Source organism: Meles meles, chromosome X, assembly GCF_922984935.1.
Source record: "Meles meles chromosome X, mMelMel3.1 paternal haplotype, whole genome shotgun sequence".
NCBI classification, from domain to species: domain Eukaryota; kingdom Metazoa; phylum Chordata; class Mammalia; order Carnivora; family Mustelidae; genus Meles; species Meles meles.
In genome coordinates this window covers 4,138,343-4,155,763 of record NC_060087.1, presented here as the reverse complement: position 1 = coordinate 4,155,763, position 17,421 = coordinate 4,138,343, and positions in this window count along the sequence as shown.

Below are 17,421 nucleotides of genomic sequence, written 5' to 3'. Positions count from 1 at the left end.
CACGGGAAACTTCAGAGGTCTGTTTGATGGACCTTAAGCAGATCAATATACTATCGATTTATACAGATGTGGAGAAAGGGGAGCTGTCCTTCTTTTCTGGGGAAGAAGTTCAGATAGTTCCATCAAGAGAACACAGGTGGAAAGATTGTTAGGATATTGTTGGGTGAAGGTGTGAAGGATGTGGCAAAAGTCGGTAATGCAGTGTGTATTTGGGGCAAAAACGTGATTGAGTCCAACCATTGGTGACCTGAGTTGAGGTTGAGGCAGGAGTAGGGGCAAGCTTGGGTCTAGAGAGAGATACGTGGGGACGATGTAGGTGAATCTCTGCATCTTTGGGTTTGTTTCCTCATGGGTAGGATGGACACAAGGACCACCTCCTAGTGGAACTATGGGGTCTCAGCAGATGTTCTATGCAAAATACACAGCAGACACTGACTTGTGCTCCTCTTTCCCTTGTTGCAATTCGTTAAGGAGAGAGATGGGGAATTATCTTCAAGGTGCTGGTAGGGGATGAAAGACTCATGTGATGCGTTTATTTGCTTCCAGTTTCTGCATTTACCCAATCAGTTCAAGCAGCACAGCAGTTATGATAGAAGCAAATGAAAAGTCACTGCGTCCCTGTTTCCTCTCTAGCTGTTATTTAATGGGAAACTATGGCCACCGTGTACCATGCTTTATGGAAACTCCCAAGTATCAAGTAGACACAGGTAATTTATGTGGGAAAAAAATGCAGTTTCAGATTATATATGAGAAGGTCCAGTCCATTTCAATTTCCTTTCTGCCTCTGCAGCTAAGGACTGTGATTAATAGGCTGCCCATCTTTTGGGAAGAGGTAGTGGGTAGACTTCTCCTTCCCTAGTTACTATCTGGATGTTTCAGAACCCACCAGGATGTGTCATGGAGGCTGGGAATGGGAAGGAGTTTGAGTAGTTCAGACTTGCTGGGCCACTGAAATGCTCTCTGTGGGTATGAGTTTCCTTTTGCTGCTATAACAAGTTACCACAGACGTAAGGCAACACAGATTTATTATCTCACAGTTATGGAGGTTATACTTGTAAAGTCAGTCTTGTGGGGCTAAAGCAAGGTGTCCTCAAGGCTACACTGCTCCCAGAGACTCTAGGGGGGAACCCTGTGTTCTGGATATTAGCCTCCTTATTCCAGTCCCCTGGTTGGTCTTCATATCACCTCCCACCCACTCTGATTTCCTGACGCTCTCTTGTAAGGACTCTGTGGCTACACTAAATCATCTCCCCGTCTCATAATTCTTGACTTCATCCCATCTTTGAAGTCCCTGTTGCCACTCAGGGTAACATGTTCACAGGATCTGGGGATAAGGACATGGACACAGTTGGGGGCATGTGTCATCCTGCCATACCAGGCTTAGTATCATGAGGTTAGTGGGCTCCTAGGAGACCCTTCTGAGTGAGCCTCCTGTGCAGCAGCCTAGAGGCACAGACACAGAGGAGTGCCCGCAAGCCATGACACAGTCCCCTGCTCCCATACCTGTGGTCCTCTTCCTCTTCTCTGGTGTGAGTCAGGCACCTGAGGCAGTTCTCAGTGCATCTCACCTCCAGGCAACTACATCATGCTCTCTCAGGGTTTCTGTTGAAACTCATGCTCTTTACTCTCTTGGAAGCTTCCCCCAAAGAAATGTTGCTTCTACATTATGATTCACACTTACATGCTTGCTGTGGAGAAGGGACCTCAGAGGTGAGGAATAGATCCTTTCTCAATTCTGCCTCTTTGTCTCTCAACTCTTTTTGGTATTTTGCATCAATTACCTCCTGGTCCCCCAAATCCTTCATATGTTTAACGTGTACAGAATTGTTGACAAGTGGACCCCATGAGGTCCATCCTGTTAGGGCCATACAAGAGAGGCAAGATGGCTTTATGGAGCCAAATATATATTTTGGAGTTCCACAGGCCTGCTTTCAAATTCCTATTTGCCCAACCGTGGACAACTTCTCACTTTTCCTGAGTCTCACCGTAGTGCATTGAGTGCATAAATTGCCCTATGTAACACCACCTCCACATTCATGTCCTTTGCGGTTATCTACTTACAGCTCAGAACTTGAAAGTGCTTTGCAGAAAGCCCTGCTTTGTTTCCAGAAATGTGTTTATATAAAACAGGTCAGCATGGTTGGATGTTAGTTTTCTTGTGACTGTGAAAACTAGGTAAGGATTAATTATAATGATCTGGTGAAAATGCCCATAATCCCATGGTATGAATTAAGTGTGGCAAAATAAAAGAATATGCACGGGGCTCAGACCTGATCCACAGACCCATTCAGAACTCGTGTTATAGGGCACCTGGGTGGCTCAGGAGTTTAAGCGTCTGCTTTTGGCTCAGGTCATGATCCCAGTGTCCTGAGATCAAGTCCCACATCAAGCTCCCTGCTCAGCAGGAGTCAGCTTCTCCCTATGTCCCTCATCCCACTCATTCTCTCAATCGCTCTCTCTGCCAAATAAGTAAATAAGATCTTGAAGAATAAGGAGAAGGAGGAGGAGGAGAAGAAGAAGAAGGAACAGGAGAACAAAGAATAAAGAATAAAGAAGGAGAAGGAGAAGAAGGAGAAGGAGATCCAAGAGCTCATTCTAGATCAGAAATACTTCCTCGCTGACTCAGATCTGGGAGAAATAATAAATGACTGTTGTTTTCAGCCACCAAGTGATGGGAGTGGTTAGTTATCAGCAACAGCTAACTGGGATACTCAGTTCCCTCATTTGTGAAATGAGGGTTATAATACCTATTGCATAAGCATATTGGGAGAAACACATGTACAAAGAAAGCTTTATAATGATCTGGGACTCTCAAGGTATCCAAGTGGCAACTGGATTTGAAGAGGACTGGGATCTTTTTGTGTCATGTAGAAATGAGATTCTGATTAAAACAGAAGAGATTTTTTAATGTAAGAATTCTTGTTTTCTCCTTGGTCATACTGTATTTGAATTTTAGATATTATGGTAATTCTTTTAAGAGTTTGGATTTAGGCGAAAATATTTTTTGCCTTTTTTTCTTTTGTGCAGGGGGTGGGTACAGGGAGCGGCTTTCAAATCTCCTGTTTCATACCTTTCCACTATAATTCCTTGGTCTTAAAAAATAGGTTGGCATCATCAAATGTCAGTGCCTGACAATCTGCCTTTGAGAAAGTAAAGGCATATAAGTGACATGGTCATGATTTCTGCGAGAGACATTGAGCTTTTATCAAAATTTATATCCTATTTAAATGATGCCTCTGAAATCATTAATTTTACTATTTAGCCAAGAACCTTTGCAATGAGCTCTTTAGAATTCTGATCTTTAAAAGCTTTCATGAAATGTGGCCACCGAGCTTCCTGCATAGCATTTTTATAGTTTTAGGTCAGCATGGCAAGCCTCGGATTGTTTATGACCCTGAACTAGGAAAAGATGAAATTAAAATTATTTGGGGAAACCAGACATGCTCTCTCAGTATAAATTAAGTGTGGCAGAACAGAAAGAATGTACACTGGTCTCCAAACCAGCTCAGGCATTTCCTCTCACTGGACTCCCATTTCCTCATCTATAAGGTGACTCACTCCCTTGATGGTTTTATTAAAAGCATAGAAGATAATGTATATAAGACGTTCAGTAGTGCTTGGGACATGGTAGACTTTCAGTAGGTAGTAACATTTTGGTAGACATTCAATAGGTAGTAACATTTTGTTAATACAAATTAGAATTTTGAGGACGTGGTTTTGCTTACATCTGAAGACATCATTGAAGATGCCAAAGCGAAGGTCAAAGCGTGAAGACAATAGAATTAGAAGGTAGGGTGGCATTTGGTGGAGGGTTAGCTGAAAGGAGGGGAGAATGATCACAGATAGTAGAGGGATCTAGGGACACTTGGGTGGCTCAGTTGGTTAAGTATCCAACTCTTGATGTTGGCTCAGGCCATGATCTCAGAGTTGTGAGATGGAGGTCCATGTTGAGCTCCACTCTAAATGTGGAGCATGAAAAAAAAAATATGGAGCATGCTTGAAGTTCTCTCTCTCTCCCTCTCTCTCTGCCCCTCCCTCCCACTCACTCCCCATCAAGAAAGAAAAAAAAAAGATAGTAGACAGATTTTACAGCCATCAATCCCAGTCTCCCCACATCTCAGCCTCAGGAAATGGAAAAGATCCTAGAACAATAGTTTTAAGAAGAGAATCTCTGATGTTTCATGGACCAGAACTTTTGTAAACCAAAATGAAGAATGAGAAAGATGAAGTAAAACGACCTACAAAATACAAGCTCACGGTCTCATTATTAGAGTCCACAGACAGACATCGACTGCATCAAATCAATACATACATTTCAACATGCTGACTCTCCATTTCTGTATGTAGCTTGCTGGGAATGGCAGCCATCCATAGACCACATGTTGGGTCACAGTGTCCTAAAGCCATTTGACTGAACCCTCTTCACAATGTAATGGTTCCTTGTATAGTGTCTTTCATGGGCCTTTGAGCCACCATTATTCTTTCCAGGGAGAGATCACTTGTGGTTTCATGAGCTGGTTTCTTCTATTTTCAAAAGCTTCAACTTTTCTTTCCAAGACCTCAATGAGTGCCTGGAAAAGATAGGAACCACTGGCTAGGTTGAGAGAATACAATCCTGTCTTCCTGCGGGGATGCTCGAAAGCATTTTGCTTAGGCAAATCCAAGTGGGTGGATCTTGATGGTTTTTACCAGGGACCAATGGAACCTTGGTTTGCAAATTAGAGCATGCCGTTAGGGAGAGAAAGGGCTCCACTTTTGGACTGTAAATGCAAGAAAGGTTGTCACCAGAAAACAAAATTAGAACTTTTTGTGGTAGTCAGGGTGCAGGGTAACTGGTGTCCTTGCCTCCACAGCTTTCTTCCTGTGGCCCATCCTCCAGGCTGCTGTTAGAGTGATTGTCACAGTGTACAAGTCTGATCAGCTCAATCCCCAGCTTCATACTTTTTGATATTGCTGCTCATTTATATATGAGTATTCTGTCAAACACTGCTTGTATGTCTAATGCTCCATACACTTTCCACTTGTTAAGGAGTAGGGATGCTTGATGGGGTGAAAATCTGCCTTTTTACTACTATCGCTCTTCCATTTCTCTGCCCAGACGGAGACTTTATTATATTTAAAGGTTCCCCATAGACCATGCTTAGAAGAAATAGAGAGACTCCCTTGCTAACTTAATCTTATATGACAAAACCTAGAGGTTTTAGCATGGCAAATCCTTAATTTTACCCATTTTTCAGGAGGAATACACCATAAAAACCCATTTGCATGTTAGCTCATCAATTCTGACCTTCATGCCTTGTCAATGCTATTCCCTTTACTTGGAGTTCAATATCGCATCCCATCAAAATCCCAGTATCATTTGGTCTTTAAGACTACTTGTTCTTTTAGACTTAGCTCAAAAGTTACCCACTTGAGGGGTCTATTCTGGCCTGGCAATAACACATCTCCTCTTCTTCTGTGTTCTTATAGGATCATGTGTTTGAACTGCTTTTTCCCATGTCGTCTTCTCTCTTTAGACTGGGATGCCTTAGATGGCAAGGTCTGTGTTGTTGTATCTCTGGGAAAAGTAAGGTATCTATAGTAGACAGTACGATAGTTATCCAAAGATATCCACACCCTGATTTCCAAAACCCTGTGGCTATCTTCTATTACATCTAAAGAGGGATTAAGGTAGAAGATGGAATTGAGGTTGCTAATATACTTACCTTAAAAGAGGGAGATTATTCTAGACTCTCTGGGTGGACCCAAGATAACCACAGCGGTCCCTATATGGGGAGAAAGTGGAGGCAGAAGAGGGACCTACAGTCATGGTGGTATGAGGAAAACAACTCCCCATTTCTGCTAGTGAAGATGGAAAGGTGGCCACGAGCACAGGAAGGCAGACTGCCTCTAGAATCTGGAAGTGACAATCAGTGGATTCACCCCTGGGCTTGTAGAAAGGAATAGTCTTCAACACCTCCGTGAGAGTCTAGCAAGATCCCTTGTGAACATCTGACCTCCAGAACCATAAGATTAAAAATGTATCGTGTTGTGTGGTCATTGTTACAGCCGCAGTGGGAAACTAACACAGTCACTTACAAATATGGGATACTTATTAAATATTGGTTTGGACAAATGAAGGCAGAGCTCACCCAGAGGGGAGGAGTGGGACTCCTTTGATATTGAGTAAGTGAAATTCTTGTCCAGAATCCCCTTCATGGACCATATTGAGCTTAGGACAGTGTTGAATCTGCGTGGGAGTGAGCTTAGGACAGTGTTGAATCTGCATGGGAGATGTTCACATCAAGTGGAGATTTACAGGGTCAAGCAAACCTTTCTTAATCTTTGACAGCGTTTTTCCATACGTCTTTGATTTTCTGTTACTGAGACTCTGCCTTCCTCGACATGATCATGACTTTTTTGGATAGAGACAAAACCCTGATTGTGGGGTTTTTTGTTTGTTTGTTTTTCTCCAAGTTCCTCTTATTATTAACCCTAATAATTTGACAACAGGACCTGGGGTAGCATTCATGGCACTCCCCCCCCCCACTTTTTTAAAAAAATATTTATTTGACAGAAATCATAACTAGGCAGAGAGGCAGGCAGAGAGAGAGGAGGAAGCAGGCTCCCTGCGGAGCAGAGAGCCCGATGTGAGGCTTGATCCCAGGACCCTGAGATCATGACCTGAGCCGAAGGCAGAGGTTTTAACCCACTGAGCCACCCAGGCGCCCCCTGCCCCCTTTTTTATGGGGTATTCAAGTCTTGTTTCCCATTAAATCCCTCCACTGGGGACTGAACCAATTTAAGAGTCTGCTGATAGACCTACAGTGGACTGTATATGTAATCACGGCTGCTGTGCATAAAGGTACGTTCAATTCATGGAAACATTCCCATTACAAGGTCATGGGGCTTGCAAGACACATTTCCAACCTCCTTACATTCCTAAGGGGTCCAGGAGGATACAGTCCTTTTATTAGAGTCACGGTCCCTGTGATTGAGGGAATCTTTAATCACACTGTGTTCTGTATTTGGTCTCTTGGAGCTTCTGGATGCCACAGATACAAGATGACTGCATTTTTGGTCTATTGCAAATCATTTCGAAATTCAGGGGTCTAGAATGACTAATCAAACCTTTCTGTTTGTTTTTGCCTCATGATTTCTGTAGGGCCAGAAATTCTGGAACAGTTTAACTGAGTGATTCTTTTCTTCTTTTCTTTTTTTCCTTTTTTTTTTTTTTTTTTTTTTTTTTTTAGATTTTATTTACTTGAGAGAGAGAGACTGAGCATGAGCTGGGGGAGAGGGAGAAGCAGACACCTCATTGAGCAAGGAGCCTGATGGGCTCAATCCCAGGACCCCAGGAATCACAACCTGAGCCATAGGCAGACACTTAACCCATTGAGTCACCCAGGCATCCCTTAACTGACTGATCCTAATTTGGGGTCTCTTGGGAGGTCTTAAATCGCTTGACGCATGAATAAGTGTTGAGGACATTTTGAAGTGTTTAGACTAACCGTCGTAGTCCTCCTATTAGTGGGAAAAAATGATGGGACTTTTCCTGAATGGTCCAAAGCCAACAAGGTAAAAGCTGTTGGGAGAGAGGTTCTTACACATGCTGCAGCCAACATGTACGGAAGTCATTTCACATTGTTTAGGTAAGTGCTAGCTATCAAAAACACCAGTCTTGGGGCACCTGGGTGGCGCAGTCAGTTAAGTCTCTGCCTTCAGCTCAGATCATGATCTCAGGGTCCTGGGATCGAGCCCCATGTTGGGGCTCTGAACTCAAGGGGGAGCCTGCTTCTCTCTCCCTCTGCCGCTCCCTTTGCTTATGCTCTCTCTCTGTCAAATAAATAAATAAAATCTTAAAAAGAAATGGCAGTGTTTGGTAATCTTTTTCCATTTTCAATATCATTTATGACAGACCTGAATGGGTATATTTTCACAATAAATATAACCATACGTAACTTCCGAATGCACCTTTTCCTGCCTATGTTTATGGCTGGGAGACAACACCACTGACGGGAGTATTTCAGTTGTCAACGCATAGCTGTTTACCATTGTTCTTGTTTTAATATCTTTGCGGTTATAGAAATTCTCTTCAACACCACTAAGACACAGAAACTCCTTATGTGTCCTGAGTCGTGTTTTTAATGACCCGAGTACATGGAAATCGATAGTATAACGTGGCCACAATAAGTTTACCACTGCAGGTAAAGTGCCAACAGGAGACTCACAATAGGTATTTGCCTCAGGTGAAAAACAAACATTTTTGAGGATTTTAAAAGAGACTGAGTAAGTGAGAGAAATTGACAATATTTTATATTTAAATATACTTATTAATATGAATATATGTACATACATACGTGTCTGTATGAAATTTTTCACAGTACTACTCTGCACATTTGGAAATTGTTTCTTCCCCCAAAATGAAAATTAAACTGGCGGAGAAACTCGTTTATCCTTTCATATTCCTTTTAGCAATAGAAGCACATGAAGATTTGTGTATTCTGGGCCTTTTTTTTCTTTGAGTAGCTACGGTTCTGTGATACTTTTCGGTTGTCTCAAATAGTGTTCTTAAATGCACAGATGTATTTACCCTTTGGGATTGGATTTTAGTGTGCTCTGAAATGGGGTCCGGGATTTCATGCTGCTTATTTTTACAGAAAGTCTTAATGGGTACATGCACTCCCATATTATGGGCAGGAAACTACTCTTTGTTGAACACCTCTAATGGGTCAGGCATATAACAGACAAAATTCCACTGTTCTCTGCAAAAACTAGACTGAATATACATTAGGATCTCTGCTTTATGGATAGGGAAGCTAAGGCTGTGGGAGCATCGTTTGTATCATTTTCCTAGGTCACAGAACATCAGGTTGATGAATAATTCCAAACAGAGTCCAAAGAGAAGTAGATAAATACTGAATATCTGGCTGTCTTTCTGTCCATCTATTCCTGTGAGCTTTCTCTCTCCCTCTGTCTCTGTCTGTCTATCTATCTATCTATCTATCTATCTATCATCTATGTATTCATCCATCCATCATACTTATCTATCCATCTACCATCTGTCTATGTATCCACCCATCATACTTATCTATCCATCTATCATCTACCTATCTACCTATCATCTATCTATCCATCCATCATACCTATCCATGCATCTACCATTCATCTATCCATCCACCCACCCATCCATTCATTCATCCATCATCCATCCATCCATCATCCATCCATCCATCCATCCATCATCCATCCATCCATCCTTCCATCATCGATCCATCATCCATCCATCCATCATCCATCCATCCATCCATCCATCCTTCCATCATCCATCCATCCATCATCCATCCATCCATCCCATCCATCCATCCATCCATCATCCATCCATCATCCATCCATCCATCCTTCCATCATCCATCCATCATCCATCCATCCATCATCCATCCATCCATCCATCATCCATCCATCCATCCATCCATCGTCCATCCATCATCCATTCATCCATCCATCCATCCTCCATCCATCCATCATCCATCATCTACCATCCATCATCCATCCATCCATCCATCATCCATCCATCCCATCCATCCATCCATCCTCCATCTATCCATCCATCATCCATCCATCCATCATCCATTCATCCATCCATCATCCATCCATCCATCCTCCATCCATTCATCCACCCTCCATCCATCCATCATCCATCCATCCATCACATCCATGAATCTATCATATATCTATCCAATCATCTTTCTATCCATCCATCCTATCTATCTATTGATCAATCACCTATCCATCCATTCATCCATCCATCCTCATATCTACCTATCATCCATCTATACATCTATCATTTATCCATCATCATACCTATCTATCTATTCATCTATCATCCATCTATCATCTATCATCCATCTATTACCTATCTCTGTGTCTGTGCCTACTCATCTATCTGTGCTCCATCTACTTTACAATTTTTTTATTTGAGAGACAGTGAGAGAAACACAGACGGAGAGAGTCCAAGCAGGGGAGCAGCAGAGGGAGAGGGAGAAGCAGACTCCTCTCAGAGCAGGGATCGCAATGCAGGGCTTGATCCCAGGACCCTGAGATCATGACCTGAGCTGAAGTCAAACCTTTACCAACCAAGCCACCCAGGTGTCCCGATAATTTTTAATATATACACATGTTGTAGAGATGCCTTTTATACAAAACGGGTGCCGTAAAAACCTAGTTTTGCCCTCCTCTTCATCCTAACTTCCTATCCATACCATTTTCACATGGTCATAAACGGCCGCTTTTCATAGTTACCTGAATACGTGTGTGTGAGACCATATAGGACTGTGTGTGTGAGTGTGTGTGTGTGTGTCCAGCAGGATGTCCAGGACAAGCGCAGATCTCACTGAAGGCAGGGCAGGCCTCAGCCGTGGTTTGTACTCAGTCCCCAGTGAGAGATGACCTGCAGGGACCTGAGGTGGGGGTGGGGAGGTGCTGACCTCCACAGCAGGTTCACCATGGGGGGGGTCCCATTCCAGCCCCCTGAGGGGCTTCGCTTCTCCACCGCCTTGCCATTCTGCGACTCTGCAAATGCTCTAAATATCGTGGCCGGCCTCTCTTGCACAGTTAGCTCCTGCCTCAACATCCAGGATTCCCAGCCCTGCCGTCCTGTTCCTTTACCCACAGCGGGTGAGTGTGAAGTTGCTGTTCACAGCCAGTGTAGACAAACGCTGCAGGTAGTGGCTGTCCTTCCCACTCTGTAGGTCACACGGCCTCAGCCTCCCAGAGATGTTGGCAGCTGGCCTCTACCCTGCCCTCTGCACATCCACTGTGGACGGCTGGAGTTTTCTGGATATCTTCCGCCTCTTTCCTACAGGATTACACTTGTCTCCCAGGAGGAGGAGTGCTGAGGTGCTCCGTGGCCTCTGGAATTGAGGCCAGTTTCCTCTGCACCTGGCAGAATTTCCTCGAGGTCCGCATCTCTCGCGGTGCTGCTGTCTGCTGGTCTGAACGCCACACCTGTTTTCTCTTCCCATCCGTGTTTCCGTCGGTAGTTTTTGTTGGCTTCTCTAGGCCTCGTTAACTAGAAGCACGGGGCTCGGGGACCTGGACTTGAGCTCTTACTTTCCCTCAAATGTTTGGATGTAGGCTTATTTCGCCCAATCTGAGAGACTTTGTATGCTTCTGTGAGAGTTTAACCTTTTCTCTGTTCCAGCCACGTGTGACAATACAGGCGTGATTGGCTCCACGTGGCTCCTTGCTGGGAGGGATTTTAAGGCTTCCTCTCTATGTCCTTTGTTTTCTGTCTTTGGTCCCGTGATTATGTCTTGTTTGTTCACATCCCTTCCAAAGATGAGGAGGGCAGACTCTGTTTTGGAAAACAGGCTCTCCTGGTTCCCGTTCAGTGTTTCAAGAATCCGAGTGCTGGCGCCTGAATGTCCCCCCGAATTCCTATAGAAACCCGAACCCCAGCGGGATGGTATTTGGGGCGGTGCATCTCTGGGAGGTGATCCACTCATGAGAGGGAAGCCCCATGAAGGAGACAAGTGTCCTAAGTGAGACCCCAGAGGGATATGAGGACACAACAAGGAGACGGCCGTCTGTGAACCAGGCGGCCGGCTCGCCCTAGATGCTGAATCTGTGGACTTTGTTCCTGCACGTTGGGCCTCGACAGCTTTGACAGATAAGTATCTTATCTGCAAGCCGCCCGGTCTGTGCCATTTTGTTACAATTGCCAAACAGACTGAGACAATTACCGAACCCATATTATGAATCTACGCAAAAAATGCGGGGAAAAATACTTTCATCCACCAGGTGTCTCAGAACTAGGAGTTACTTTCATTATTGCTGATACATTGTTTCACATCATGGACGAAATGGTTACCTTCACACTCCCACCATATCCCACGAGGGCAACTTACATTTTATGGACTCCTGTTTTCACATTCTTTCCCAAGTGATGATTGGCTTTTAAACCCAAATTATTTTTGTGAGGCACGTTACAACTAATATATCCCTTTCGACAGCTTTTTGACCTTTAATTCACTTGGATAGCCATATTTGCAGGTTTGTTTTTGTATGAAACACTGTGCATATCTGCGGTTAGTATTTACTGTCAGACCCTGATTAGAATTAATTTAAAATCAAACCCATAATTTCTCCATTTTTTTTAAGATTTTATTTATTTATTTGTCAGAGAGAGAGTCAGCATGAGCAGGCAGAGGGAGAGGGACAAACAGGTTCCCCACTGAGCAGGGAGGCTGGTGTGGGGCTCGATCTCGGGACCCTGGGATCATGACCTGAGCTGAAGGCAGAGGCTTTAACCCACTGAGCCACGTAGGTGCCCCTACCTTCTCCATTCTTCTCTTTGTGAGTTGAAGTCCATTTTATTATTGAGAAAAATATTTGGGCTATAAACAAAGGGAATCCTTGAATATTTGAGAATACTTGCTTTTACAATATGACAGATTTCTTGGCCTGATATAAAATTCTTTGGATGCCCATTTTTCTACTTTCAGAAGAAAAAAGACATTTCCAATTCAGGCTTCTGTGGGAAATGTCTGAGCATCGCATGATTTTCACTTCTTGCGGGTAGCCTACTTTTATTTTAGATTTTATATTATTTTACTTTACTTTACTTTATTTTTTATTTTCCCTTCCTGAATGCTTGAAGACTGCTTTTCCTTAAACTACAAAGTTCAGGGAAAGAAAGATTCCAAATCACATTTTCTGTGTGAGTGACTCTGCCTTAATCTTCAGGTTGATACTTTGTTTCCCTGTGTTACTCACTCCCCCCCACCCCCGCTCCCCGCCCCATAGATCCAGGTCAATTTTAACCCCTTTTCTTAAACCTCTGAATGACGAGAGCTGAGTTATGGCAACAGGCTGAGCCTGCAGCTTCTCTTCTGCTCGTCTGTCTGCCCCCCTTATGAGGAGAAGGTTTCCTACTGTTTCGGGGTCACATCGCAGGGGTGTGTTTCCTGCTGACACCAGGCCTTCTGTCCTGCTGTGAAAAGTCCTCTTGCCCCTGTCCAAGATCATGTGTTCTTTCCCATTCTGGATACATGTGGCTCGTAGCCCCCTCCCCAGGGGCACTGAAGCATGGCCTCCCTGGACCCACTCAGCATCCTGTATCCCAGGCTCACGCTTTCTGGGTCCTCTGTGTGGCCGACAGCCTGCCTGTGCTTTTCGCTCTGCGGTTTTCCTGAGAGCAGCTGGCTCTGGGGGCAGAGGGGCTGGGAAAGAGGGAAGGATGAATTTCCTCCTTAAAAAGCAACAGTGTCCTTGGGTGCAGCTCTGGGGCAGTTTTTCCCTTTGTGCCCCCTCTGGAGGCCTGGACCAGTGGATGCACGGCTAAGGTGGGGTTCTGTGGTCATTGATCTCACGTAGTCTACCTGCTCTGTTTGGTCCAGCATGGGGGGTAAATAGGTGGTATGAACTAGGGGTTGATTGCAGAGGTTAGGAAAAGGTATTCTAGGGGTGTGTGGTGACTCAGTCAGTTAAACATCTGCCTTCAGCTCAGGTCATCATCTCGGGGTCCTGGGATCGAGTCCCGCAACAGGCTCCCTGCTCAGAGGCGAGTCTGCTTCTCCCTCTTCCTCTGCCCCTCCCCTGCTGTGCTCTCTGTCAAATAAGTAAATAAAACCTTAAAAAAAAATAGCATGAATCCAAAAGGCTTTTTCCGAATCTGATCTTGGGTGAATCCATTCTTCCTCTGCGTCTTTCATTCTATGGAATAAAGAAGCATAAAGGACAAATGTCCCTTATTAATGCAAATCTCTGTACCTACGTGTGTCTGTGTACACTCTACATGGACCCCCCTTGTATTCAAGAACAGCAAATGTGTACTGAATGTATACAGTAGTACGTGTGCAATAGTACCATGTGTTCTTGGGGGAATAACTTTGAAATTCTGGAGAGATGCAGAGGCAGTCTACTTGCTGTGTGAAATCCGTAAAATTCAGGGTGAAGCCATCAATAATTACCAGGTAGGACTTCCACAAAAAACAATGAGCAGCCTTCAGAATCCTATTCTCCTCTTGGATAGAAAACCCCGTTGTTGACTTATTTCACAATTTCACCCAATGCTTTCATTCTCCACTCATACGTAAGTAATGTCCCTCGAGTGTTAAACTTTTCTGGGTCTAAGTACATTTTACCAAATATTACTGGTAACAGATATGTCTTTCCCAAAGAAAGATGTTAGCCAGCTCTAGAAAGAACAGAGACAAAGAATGAACAACTCTTATGTACATTTTGTTCTTCCCTATTTCATTAAATGTTCCGAACTATCACCACAACCATCCCCTTAAGTGTGATGATTCACATTTCTTAAATGATTGGAAAAAAAAAAAAAAGGCTCAGAGAGCATCCATGATGTGTACATATTTCCCAAGCATTTTAATAAAACTCAGTTGTGGGGCGCCTGGGTGGCTCAGTGGGTTAAGCTGCTGCCTTCGGCTCAGGTCATGATCTCGGGGTCCTGGGATCGAGTCCCGCATCGGGCTCTCTGCTCGGCAGGGGGCCTGCTTCCCTCTCTCTCTCTCTGCCTGCCTCTCTATCTACTTGTGATCTCTCTGTCAATAAATAAATAAAATATTAAAAAAAAAAAACCTCAGTTGTATGCCCAAATCTGTGACCCTGAAAAGCACATGATTTTTTCCTTTCCCACCCCGGGACATGGATATTATCTTTTACCTGTGGCAGGGGACACAAGCCAGAGGACAGAATGCAGTCAGGCACGGCCCCCAATCATAGATGCTTCCTCCATGCTTGGCTTGTTTCCGTGGTTCATTCATGTACAGACACCCAACCTCACGTAGACCCAACACTACAAATGCTGATGATTGTTTCAAAGGTAGGGATGGAGATGGGCTGCTCCCATGGTGTTGAAATCTTGAAAACACAGAATCGAATATGCAGAAAATGGACACACAGAGGGTTCAGTCCTTGTCTGCTAGGAGCACCGCACGTTCAAGACTCATCTGCGTTCCGTGGGGACGCTATGGCTGATAAATCGATGTATGGACTCTTACACGGGATGTTTTGTTGGGTTCTTTCGAAGGTAGTCACAGAGCAAAGCAGAGCTCGGTGTTTCTCAGTTCTGCTGAAAACTTCCTCATGTACATTTCAAACTGCTGAGCTTTGGAACAGTTCAAAATAACCTAAAGGAGGCCACTCGGCGGGAGGAGGGTGGCTCGACAGAGTTTCCGCACGTGTCTCAGCTCCAGCGCTATTGGAGAATAAAGATTTCCCAGCTTGAGAGATGAGTCTTCATTTCTAACACGGGTTTGGAGACATCAAGCAGACAAAAGAAAAGAACCATAGTGGGACAGTGGGTGTCACAACACACGTTCGCACATCCAAACTTCTAAGTTGTTGCTTATGGACTCATGCCAAAAGTATCTGGGGTACTGTGACCAGATTGAAATGAAATATCCTAAAATAAATCTAACTAAAATCTGGGAAGAAGAAGAGACCGAGGGACATCCTTCTGGCCTTCGTTTTTCAATGAGATGGTTGTGAACAATGGCCACGGATCCAAGAATAACATGGTTGGAGAACGATGGCCAAGGATCCAAGTGGTCCAGAGGATGAAGAAAGGCAAATGTGGGTTTCATGAGAGATTAGCAAGTGAGATGGGGATCTGGAGAAGAGAGAACTCAAAACCACATGTGTGGTAGGCGGCCTTCTCAAATGGCTCCCAAAGATCCCGACCTCCTATTCACACCTGTGTGTGTGCATGCGCAGGATGCCCGGTGACTGCTCTACAATGAATAAAGACAAAGTGATCTGAGATCAGGATATTGTCTCATCAGCTCAGGCTGCCTTAGCAAAGTACCACAGACTATGTGCCTCAAAAACTAGACATCTATTTCTCACAGTCCTGGAGGCTGGAAGACTGGGATCAGGGTGCTGCCATGTCTGGTTCTGGTGAGGATTCTCCACCTGGCATGCAGATGTGGGCTTTCTCCCTGTATCCTCCAGCTGTGATGTCTTAATTCCACCATGGGGACTCACCCTCATGACCTCCTCAGACAGCAGCATGAGACAAAAGGACCTTCTTCCATCCATCATGAGGAGCTGAGTCCTATCAGCAACCATATCCATGAGCTTGGGAACAGGTCTTGTCCAGGTGCATTCTGGAGACGAGGCTATAGCTCTGACCCGTGGTTGGATTTGTAATTTGTGAGAGATCCTCCCAACTGAAGAACCCAGCAAAGCAGCACAGAGCCTTGATCTGCAGAAATTACATTCAGTGTTGCTGTTTCCTGTGACTAAATTTAAGATAATTTGATCACTGGTACACAGCCATCATCAATACAATATGGTAGCCCTTTTTAAATATTGAAAGGGCTTTAAAAACTGAGAAAGGTTTAGATTTCTTCTGTTGGGTCTCTAAGAGCAAGTCATCATGAATGAATCAAAGTGAAAAGGAGGAGTAAGTGTAGTTAATTTAAAATGAAGACTTTCTAGCCATTTGAGATTTCTGGAAATGGAATAAGTTTCTATGGAAAGCAGTTAAGTCTAATGAGTTTCAGCGATGGACTAGATCTCCAGTTCTCAAAGCAGGACACCTATCAGAATTACATGGGGGAATTTTAGAAAATGCCAGGTTCTGAGGTTCAGCATCGGGGATTCTCGCTAGTTGGCGGTGATTCTGCAAGTTGCATATTCTTGGACAAATTCCTCACTTCTGTTTGATGCGGGAAGGCCAAGGACTTTTGTTGGGAATTCACTTGCCTAGAAGACATCTGGATATCCAATCTGTGGATGTTAGCTTTGCAATTTAAGACGTCCATAACTAATATAGTGAATATCTGTGTCCAGATTCTTTCCAGGCTGACATTTTCTCCACCACATAGGACTTCCCCACCCTTTAGAACAAAGTGGACAAGGGGGAATGTTGGAATGAGCATCTCTTCCTGAGAGGAGTAACCTTCATTGACATGGCTTTCCTGACAACCTGAGCATTTTGCCAAAGATTGGTCAGGGACATAAGACAAGACTATGTGTTCATAAATATATGCCAATACCATGTGAAACAGCCATGAACAAAAGAGAAAGTCTCCATCCTCAAGGAACCCAGAGCCCAGAGGATGCACAGAAACATTCTGATATGAATGGAGTCCCCAAGAGCCATGAAACAGGAAGAGAGGCACCTAACCCAGATGTGACAGCAGGAAAGGGAGAGGAGATATGGATTTAACCCTTAGGATGTATTACAACATTACAACTGTATTCTAGGTGCATTTTCTGTTGTGCCAAAGAGTGTCAAGTAGGAGAGTAACCAGTTTGTTTCAGAAGATCACCGTTAGCTTTGGTACAGAAAGGATTGGGGTGGGATGGGGTGCATTTAATTGCATCTGAAGAATTATTCACAAATACAGTCGACCCTTAAACAACATGGCTCTGAACTGCACAGGTCCACATAGACGCGAATATTTTCAATAA